Source organism: Calidris pugnax, unplaced genomic scaffold (genome assembly GCF_001431845.1).
Source record: "Calidris pugnax isolate Ruff unplaced genomic scaffold, ASM143184v1 scaffold251, whole genome shotgun sequence".
Classification (NCBI taxonomy): Eukaryota; Metazoa; Chordata; class Aves; order Charadriiformes; family Scolopacidae; genus Calidris; species Calidris pugnax.
This window is the reverse complement of record NW_015091133.1, coordinates 901,328-911,500: the sequence shown is the minus strand read 5'-3', so window position 1 is coordinate 911,500 and position 10,173 is coordinate 901,328.

The window sequence follows — 10,173 nt, the reverse complement described above, 5'->3', positions numbered from 1 at the left end:
TCACTGCCAGGAATGCCACAGCTGTACCAATGCCAAATAACAATTTCAAATGGGACACAGCTTTAATTAGTATGATGGCCTTAATCCATCAAATTTTAATGTTAGCAATGCCCTGGCTAAAGCCAGTGGAGTTATTCAGGTGTTTAAAATTAAGCATATGCCTATTTTCTATGTGGTATTTTGGAAGGCTGTAAATATAACTGAACCAAGCTCCAGATGCCCTGTTTTCATTGCTGACATTGTTTGGAAGTTGAGAGTAATATTCGTCATCAAAGACAAACAAATGGAGGATGACTCAGTCTCATCTTCACTCAGAGGGGAAGAATCCAAAGGGAATTGGATTTCCCTGTTTAGAGAAATCCACGCAAAGGGAAAGGAATTCGCATTTGTCTGAAACAGTGAAATGTAATCCTGTTAAAAATTGTTTTTCTGTACTTATTCAAAATTAGGTCTGAGGTTTTTAGGTCAAACACAGCTGATTTCTCTCTGAGAAACGCTGAAGGAAAGACTTGATATCATGGTGAACTTTTGCTTCCTGAAGAAACACACAGTGATTCCAGTTTCACATGTGTTCCTTCTCAAATCAATCAAAAGTACTTTTCAGATACCAGCAGCACATCAACCACAACTTTCTGCTCCTTGAGCCAAGAGTGAAAGATATGTTCCTTGAAAAGTCCACAGTGCAGATAAAATAACTTTTTTTATTAGCCCCACCCCTCCATCAAAACCACTGCTGTAGAACTGGCAGCTTATTTTCCTTATGTGCTTAGTGTCTTAGTTCTTATTACAGATAGTGAAATATATGGAAAAACAACTCACTGAGTGAAATGATTAAATAAAATTGGAAGATCTCATCAAATGCTCTCCTGGGTAAGTGCAAGCTGAAAGGTTCAAGTACTGAGTTCATCAGAGTGTCTCAGAAATATCCTTCATTATTTTTTATTAACTAAATATCTCACCTTCCCTGGTTAAAGCCCTGTTCATTTTGTTGAGTAAATGCATGAACAAAGCTTGATGGATGGTGACAAATTAGCCATAAAGAACCTCATAAATAGCAAAGGGCCATTACTCTGGCACAGTTTGAGCTTCACTTTCAGCACAGTGAGCAGAAGAATTAGCTGTAATTAATATCAAAGACCTCCTCGTCATTCTCAAATGAGTATTAGAAGGTGCAGAGCTCTGAACTGTTTTCATGAGACTAAAACACCACCTTTTCTATGATGCACCAGCAGTAAATTTGTATAGCTGTGGGATGGGATGCACTGATCCTCTCCTGTGTTGTTCATAGAATTTCCCTGAGCACTGAAAGCAGCGTCGATGTTAGTTCTCAGCCCAAGAATTGCCACGGGGTTTCCCCAGGAGGAAAAAGTAGTGGGGCTCAGCTGGACTGAGGGCTGGAATACTGAAGGGATTAAGAGAAGTATGGGGATGATCCCCAAGAACTTCTGGGAAGGAGGGTGATACTCTGAAAGAAAACTTTTGAGTCATGTTTTCTGAACTGCACAGGGTTCTGTAGTGGAAGGACAACTTATCCTGTGGAAGGATGAGATTTAACTGCAGAAAACTTACTTGGGAAACCCGTTTGCACCGGGGGGCTGGCAGATTGAACACAGCACCCACTTCAGTCATGTAAACCCTCACGGCAGGCTCCTGTTTCCAGTACAAAAGTTGAATCTGAGACATTCATCATTAACGACACATAAAGAAAGGGTATTCAAAGAAAAGTTAAGGAATGCAATATTCAAATAAAATCTAAGTAAAACATACTTCGGTTAAGTAACATTTGAAACATATCGAACTCTTATTTGTGATTTTCCTCAGGGCAGTGTCAGTGCAATAACAAAACAGATGAAGATGAGTGCTTGATGTAAAAAGGTTGGGACTTCAAGGCTTGATTTACTGTCCAGTGAGGCTCTGCAGGCTGGTCTTCCCAGGCGCTGCAGTCCCTGGGTTTGGAACACCGAAGCCAGAGCCTTGGAGTGCGAAGCAGTCCAACTGCGGCTGAACATAAGGTCACAACCAGGAACATATGAGATGTATAAATCTTTATTGGGCAGGGCTGCAAAACATTAGGTAATGGGACCAGTGACAAAAAAAAGAACGTTTTCTGAATCGTACTCCAGAAAGCTCACCAGAACAGGAGTCCAGGCCTCTCGCAAGGGGCAAATGTTACATTTCTGGTGTTGATAGGAAAAAAAAGAAAGAAAAGTCTAGCAAGAGGGTTTTTTTCTGCATTGTGCACATCTACTGTGTTTCAGTCTGTAAGAGCTCATGGCAGTTTCCATAGTCCAGGCTGGATGCACAGTGTCAACACAATCTTTTGCAGTTCTTTTCCAGCTTCCATTGCCATATCTGTCTTCTGACCTTTTCTCACTTCTTTCCCACCTACAAATAGAGAAATTAAGCTGAGAAAAAACAGAAGAAGAACCCTCTCCCCATCTCCCCCCCCAAACCTTCTATTTCTGGGGAAATGTTTCAGTACTTGTTTCATTCCTGAACTGGGGTGGAAGGCTGAAATATCTCTTCTCCCTCTCTCCAGGGGAAAAAAAAAAAAAGTTGTGAAAACTCTTTGCTCAGAATGAATGAAATGCTTTGTCGTGAATCATTTTGGAATTCATTTTTCTGTTGAATTGGACTGTGCCCAGGGGAGACGTTCACGCAGCTGGGGGGATTGCTGAGTGAAACCTGAGTTGTCCATCTATTCAGGTCAGATATCCAAGAGCCTCTGGGCTACAAGTTTGGGGTCCTTCTTCAATTCATTTATTGAGACATAAACCATGAGCTATTTCTTTTCTTGTTGGCAAAGACTGATCTCCTGTAAAGAAGGTGGTGAGACATTGAAGAAAAGGCAAAGATGTCAGAGCAAATCCATCCTGCAAACTGGATCCAGACCTTAGGTTCCCAGTTGATCCATTTTAATGGTCTGTATTGTGACTACTGCTCTGTCTAGGATAGGGACTCATCCAGAAAGACTCCAGATGCTCTGCTGAGTGGCCACTTGTGGGATGTTTTGGCCCCTGCATGGTCCTGCTCATGTCTGTTGTTGGACCACCATGTCCCAGAGGTCTGCCCTGTATCTGAGCAACCCTGTTAGTCCTACCTCCGTCTCTACATCAAGTGTGGCTTCTTCTGCTCTGGGCAAATAGAATCATAGAATTGTCTAGGTTGGAAGGGCCCTTAAAGATCATCTAGTCCAATAATCAACCTAACTCTGACAAGAAATAAATAATAAGAAATAAGCAATAAAAAAAAAAAAAAGGGCACGTCTCATCCCAGAAATGCTCTGAATTAGATCATAAACTTTTCAGGTCAGGACTGACTGGGCTCTTTTTTCCTCTCTTTTCCAAACACTGCCATGAAGGAAGTGAAGTACAATACAGGCAAGAGAAAAAAACAAGAGACAATAGACCTGTACAGGGTGTTCAAAACTCATGAATAAACTGTTACTGAGAAAAACACATTTCAAAGAGGAATCTGAAGGAGAAGAAAGCAGGTATTCAGTCAACCACAGCTGAAGCATTCTTCCAGTCTAGTGGGCTGTCTAATGGTCTGTTGTCAGAGAGGAAGGGATGTGAAACAGGTACGAACACATTTTTCTGCACTTATTGCTGCAAGGAGAATAAGTAAGTTGTGCATTAAAATGAGATTCCTTTAATGAAACTGAATGTTGCTGAAATTGAGATGGTGCAGTTTGCACGGAGTGGAATTGCACTTCAGATATGAAGTTCTCCTCCTTTTTCTATTTCTATGACTACAAGATGTCATCTGGTGGATTCAGTCGACTCTCTAATGCTTCAAAAGGCTTTAGAAACTAGTGCTGTAAAAAAGGACTGTAAAGCACAGAATTGTGTGTAGAGACATGTAATGATGTCTGAATTTACACCAGACGCAGGAACAAAGGAGCATGAACTTTAAAAGAATGTAGCAAAACCAAAGGAAATCTCTTTCTGATAAGGCACAGAAATTAGTTATGGAAATATCTCTTACGTCTGCTCCTCAGTGCTGAGGCTGTGCTGCAAACATTGTCCAGTCTCGTCTGAATTGCTCTGGGCAGTGGTGCTACTGGTTTTATCTCTAGGAAATTGTTTTAGCTTTAAGAAACCTAAAGAAATGATCATTACAAAATGAGCTGAAATGTCTGAAACCCTCACTGAGAAACAATTCTCAGTAATTTCAATCCTCATTAGAGTGCAATCTGTTAAATTTGCATAGTTCAAGTGACCACGTGGACAAAGTTTTGCTTAGTAATCCACATCTTGGCTTCGAGCACTATCCCACCACGCATTGATCTCTTCTCAACAGCCTTTCTTGAAACTAGTGCTGTAAAAAAGGACTGTAAAGCACAGAATTGTGTGTAGAGACATGTAATGATGTCTGAATTTACACCAGACACAGGAACAAAAGAGCATGAACTTAAAAAGAATGTAGCAAAACCAAAGGAAATCTCTTTCTGATAAGGCACAGAAATTAGTTATGGAAATATCTCTTACGTCTGCTCCTCAGTGCTGAGGCTGTGCTGCAAACATTGTCCAGTCTCGTCTGAATTGCTCTGGGCAGTGGTGCTACTGGTTTTATCTCTAGGAAATTGTTTTAGCTTTAAGAAACCTAAAGAAATGATCATTACAAAATGAGCTGAAATGTCTGAAACCCTCTGCAGCTAGACATAAACAATTCTCAGTAATTTCAATCTTCATTAGAGTGCAATCTGTGAAATTTTCATAGTTCAAGTGACCACGTGGACTAAGTTTTGCTTAGTAGTCCACATCTTGCCTTTGAGCACCATCCCACCACTCATTGATCTCAACAGCCTTTCTTATTTGCTTTCTGCACTTCAGATGTGGGGAGAAGGTGTGCCTGGAATCAACTCACCTGTACAAATCATGATACCGCTTTCCTTTGATCTGAGTTTTCCTGAGGTAATTAGTGGGTGCTGGACCAAGGCGCTTCACGAAAATCTCTCTTTTCTCTCATGCTCTCCTATCATCCATGGAATCGATTTTCTGACTCAAAGGCAGCATCCTCATCTTGTATATTCCCCCCCTGAAGACTCAGGATTTATATCATGTGTGAGGAAAACTAACTGTCGTGTTGTTTAGTGAGTAATATAGTTGTATAGTACTTGCTTGTGTGGAGAGAGTGGAGTCAATGCCAGAAGATCAGTGTGGAGGAAATACAGGGAAGACAGACTGCAGGCAAATAACCCCGTGCTCACTGAAAACCTTCCTGTGCTGAAACAGAGTATAATTTATGTTAATATTAAAAGCTGAAGGGTCTTATTTCCCTTGACAAAGTCATGTTAGTTTGAGATAAACTGCATTTCAATGCATGCTTTGAATTACTGAATGCAGCCGGAACAATAGAGCCTGAGTGCTCTGCCTTCCCTGGCAGTGTTTCTTATCCTGGTTGGCTCCACCTGAAATTCAATGCATGTTCCCAGAGAAGTGACTGGTACCTCTCAAGTCTTCACAGGCAGCTGCCCCCATGCAGGCTGACAAGGTTTCATAGTGTACACACAGCCACTTGGGAAACTGGTAATAGTTTTGTTGGGCCAGAAATAGGAGTCCTTCCTCATTGGCTGTACTCACTCATAACCAAAGATATTATTTCTTATGCGAATAAGTAAACTACTAAAGTTCATAGCCTTTCTTCATGTTTATATCCTTCAAATATTTACAGGGAAGTTGATGATCATGCCCTTTTCATCATTTAATCCTTGCTTAGTCAGACATGTGTGTTGTACTCATCTTATAAAACCTCTCTTTGCACAGTAGGTCGGACTCTCTAGCCCCTTAATCATGTGTGTTGCTCTAATCAAAAATTCCCCCTCCTTTGTCCATGGGATAAGTCTCTGCTTTATGCACAAGGTTCCCCAGATGAGTAGGAAGGACTAACATTCTGTGTGAAAGGGAAAAGGAGAAAGGAAGAACTTTGTGGGGTGAAAAAAGCTGAGCGAGAGCAGCGAGTGCCCGTTAGGTGGAATTCACTTCTGTTCATAGACTGACCCTTTTAGTGGCCACTGGAATTATCAATCTTTTCATTTGAGGGCTGAAGTGTGGGATTTATTTTCGGTTAGGGATGGTTATGATGTTATTTTATGCTGTCTGTGGGCCCATTACTAGGCTGCATTTAAACCCCTGTTGTGGATAGGGAAGAATGGGAAAAGGCTTCTGAAAACAGGCTAAGAGTGATCGATGCTTTCCAAGCCATGGTCTGTTGGCTGCTTCTAAGGAATTTCCAAAGTGTAACTAACAAAAGTACAAGTTCAAATTTACTATCCAGGGTTCTGTAGCTCCAAGGGATAGCTTTGAACAGATCTGAAAACACTGTTGTAAAGATAAAAATAAGAACAATAAGGAGAAATATTGCAAGTATTGACCAGGTTTCAAATGTGACTTATCTAGCAAATTAATTTAGTGCCTAAAAAGTTTATGGGATTCAAGACTGGCTGATGGGATGCGTACACTGCACAGGGATTGCTGTCTTCCACTTAGTTGTCAAACATGAATGAAGTTTTACATGAAGAGCTGTCACTGTCTGAAGTATTTATGTGCCAAGAGTTAAAATTTATACAGTAGGACCTCTATCTAGCAGCAATTCAGGACATCTGAATGACGTTAATAGTTGGAAATTCAGCTCTTGAGGAAGGGATTGTGAACTTTAATGATGTTAAGCCTAGGCAATAAGTTATGAACTCTTGTACCTAACTTGAAAACTGATTTACTTGCAATCTGTCCTGCCCATTTTACTCTGCATGATTGACATGTAACTACTGTGTTTAGATCAGCCTGAACAGAAGCTCCCATTCAGTTTAGTAGGGTTTGTAAACTACTATATATGCAGCCTCACTTTTATTTTTTCTGTAATCAATGTTAACATACACATCTGAACATAATTTAGATTTAACCTTAAAGTAAGGCATCTAGACAAGCTGGAGAAGTTCCTTCAGGTTAAGAAAAGGAGATATGTGTGCAGCAGCCTGGTGCTATAAATGCCTGCTTTTGAAATAATGAAGGATGATGAAATGTCTGTCTCTAACTGGGTGCCTAAACTGTTCTCCACCACTAACATATTATCCATGGTGTCTTGCACTGTTAATTAACCCTTGGACAGCTTCTGTAGCTCTCCGGCACTGTAAACTTAGTCTCTGAATTATTTTATTTCAGTTTGGCCAATATTAATTCAGCTTTCTCTAAAGCTAGCTGTAGTTTAAGGGGCAATCATGCATGCGTGTGCGAAACGTCTCCTTTCTGTGCAAGATGACCTGGAATGCCTTCACTGGAAATATTCCTCTACTGACAAGCAGCAGCAAGTTCATGTCAAGCAGCAACCTACCAGTTAGTGGATTCACTCTGCTTTCAGTGCACATTGGCTGAGTGTGAAATATTCTTCTCCAACATGCAGTTTGCACATTAAAATCTCTTGGGATTAAGATAGCGAAGTAGTTCTCAAGAGGAGGGAACATGCAAAAGACAGGCTGGATTTCAGAACCCAGCCAATGCATTATTACTGCTGGAATCTGGGAGGCCAACCCTTTAATCCCAGGTGTGAGAAATGAGGCTGTAAAAGGCACTGAAGGCTCCCAGGGTCATTTGTGCGGGCAGGAGGAATGAGTGACAGAGCAGGTCTCCTCCCAGTGTGCTGCAATGCTCGTGGGTGAGAGCAGGGTGAAAAAAACCCAAAAACCTCTTAGGGCAAAGAGCCTGCTTTCCTTCCAGGTGTTTACACTGAGGTTCTGCTCTGTGGATCACGATAGGCTTTTGAAGTACTGGGGATTTCTCAGTCATAGCCCTGATTCACTCACTAGAGGCAAAACACTCCTATTTTACCAACTCAGGAGCTTTTAAGCAGGCTGGTCCTGCACCTTTTTGTATGAAATAACTATATTTGAAGGTTGAAAGGTGCATCCATCATCAGCTGATTTCAGTTGTCAGGCTAAAACCTCTGAAATAAGTGAGTAGAAAACAAACTGGAATTTACACCCCCTGCATTTTGCTGGTGTAAAAGAAGCATAATCCCATTTTATTTGTCATGGGCATATGTTTACTGTAAAAAGTTCAGATTGTTTCTATGTCATGGGATGGTTCTTTTTTGAAACAATCTGATCTGTCATAAAGCCTGTTTAAGAGATGCTCCCCTTCCCCAAGCATTTGCTCCTACCTCTATAATGCTGCCTCAGTTTTTCTGGTGCAACTGTATTTAGGCTTGGGATCGAAATAGGGTTGGGGATGGAAAGAATGAATAGCTAAGTGGAAGCTGGGTGAGGGTAGGAATGAGTGGTCATAGGAGGTCTGATGTCAGTGGAGCTACTAGCAAAAATGCAGGTATGACTAAACCTGTAGAGACTGGCATTTGCTTTGTTGAGCGTGGCACATATTAATTTGAATCCTTGTTCCCAGATAGGAAAACTGGGAGGTCTGTGAAAGAAGGATGCTCAGCTCACAGGAAGGAAACAGTTCTGGTCATTTTGTCCTGCAATGGTCCTGTTACTTGACATTCAGCACAGATGTGGATGAAGGGTTTCCAAGGAAGTGTACGGCGTCCCTGCGAGAAGGAAGTTAAATCATCTGCTGGTAGGTGTCAGCATTGGTCCTGGTATGTTGGCCTCTAGCATTGTTTTTGGTCCTGGTGCAAGTACTACCTGTGGAAATAGGGTCTATCTGAACGATGCAGCTTAAAGTGGTCCCTGCGAGCCTTCATCTGGATGGCCCTACATGTTTTCAGTCAGTCAGTTTACTAGGCTGTCAGACAAGATTATCACATTTAACAATCATGTTCACTTGAACTGGGAAGCTCTATAATATTCTCATCTGCCAATGATTTAATTACAGGATAGTGTTTGCTAAGGGAAACTAAAATTAGAAGTGGATGAATGGATTTTGATACGAAGGGGAAGATTTTCTTTCTTTTTTTTCCCTTTTTTCATTTTCCTTTCCCCAAGGAAATTACATTCTTGGGAGAACTGTGAAACCAGAAAGACTGAAATGGCCTCTCCTGAGCCATAGGGCGGAGGAGGGTTTGCAAACCAAAGGTCAGATACAAAAAGACATCTATTTATAAGTGAAAAAGCATAACAATAAAAAGGAGGAAGGGATGATGTGCAAGTGGGGAAGGGACTGAGGCGAGAGGCAAGGAAAGAAAGGAAAATGTGATTTGTAGTTTTATCGGCGATGAGTGAATGAATGTTTGTGCAAAGTAGGTCAGAACAGAAGAAAACTGTAGTGGTGGGAGGGTCCAGGGGTGTAATGCAGGGATGGGTGTCTCAGGCTGTAACTGATGGGATCAAGAGATGCCAGTGTTTCTGTAGAGCTGGGTTTGGCAAGGGAAGGCCTGGAATGCCAGAGTCTTCAACAGCTCCTTCCGAGAGCTGCTCCTAAATGAGCACCAAGTCTCTCGTTAGCTTTCAGAGCGAGGGCTGCAGCTTCCAAACCACAGGCACATAAAGTGCTGTCAGAACAGGGAAGCCTGAAATAAGTGTGAGCACTTCGAGACAGGGACTCAACATTGTTACAGAGTCCACCTCCAAAACAGGAAGAAGAATCTCCCTTATGCACAGCTCATGAGTAATCTCTGGTATCTCTCTATTTGACTAATTGATCTTTATTTTCTCTTGCAGTAATGCTTAGTCCTCTTATTTTGGGGATATGTACAGCTTCTCTGGGAAAACGAATTAGATTACTAAAAGAAATGAATGTTTAAGATACTGGACAGTAGTTTAATCATATAGAATGTCTTCATGGATTAGTAATATGTGTAACATATGTTACTGTAGATATTCTGCTGTTGTGACATATTTTTGTTTTCAAATTGCCAGGAGATAAAATGGTATCAGTAACATACAATGTTTCTGTGTGGTAAACTACTGTATGTTCACTAAAAGGAATTACTGTAAACATTCAGCAGAACCTCTGTGATTCTGCTGATAACAAATTCACCTCCCAGGATAGTTTTCCAAGAGCAGTTTTTCTCTGCAGACTCACATCAAGACCATGCAGCAGCTCCAGGAGCCGGGGGGAATTTTGGTTGTGTGGGGAATGTGAGCTTGGACACCGTGTCTCCACAGCAATGAAGATGACAGAAGCTCAAAACATTGCTCTTTTTCAGCATCTCTCAAGCAGCTTAAGGTAACGATCTACACGTATAATATGCCATATTCCTCCAGACATTTCATACCTC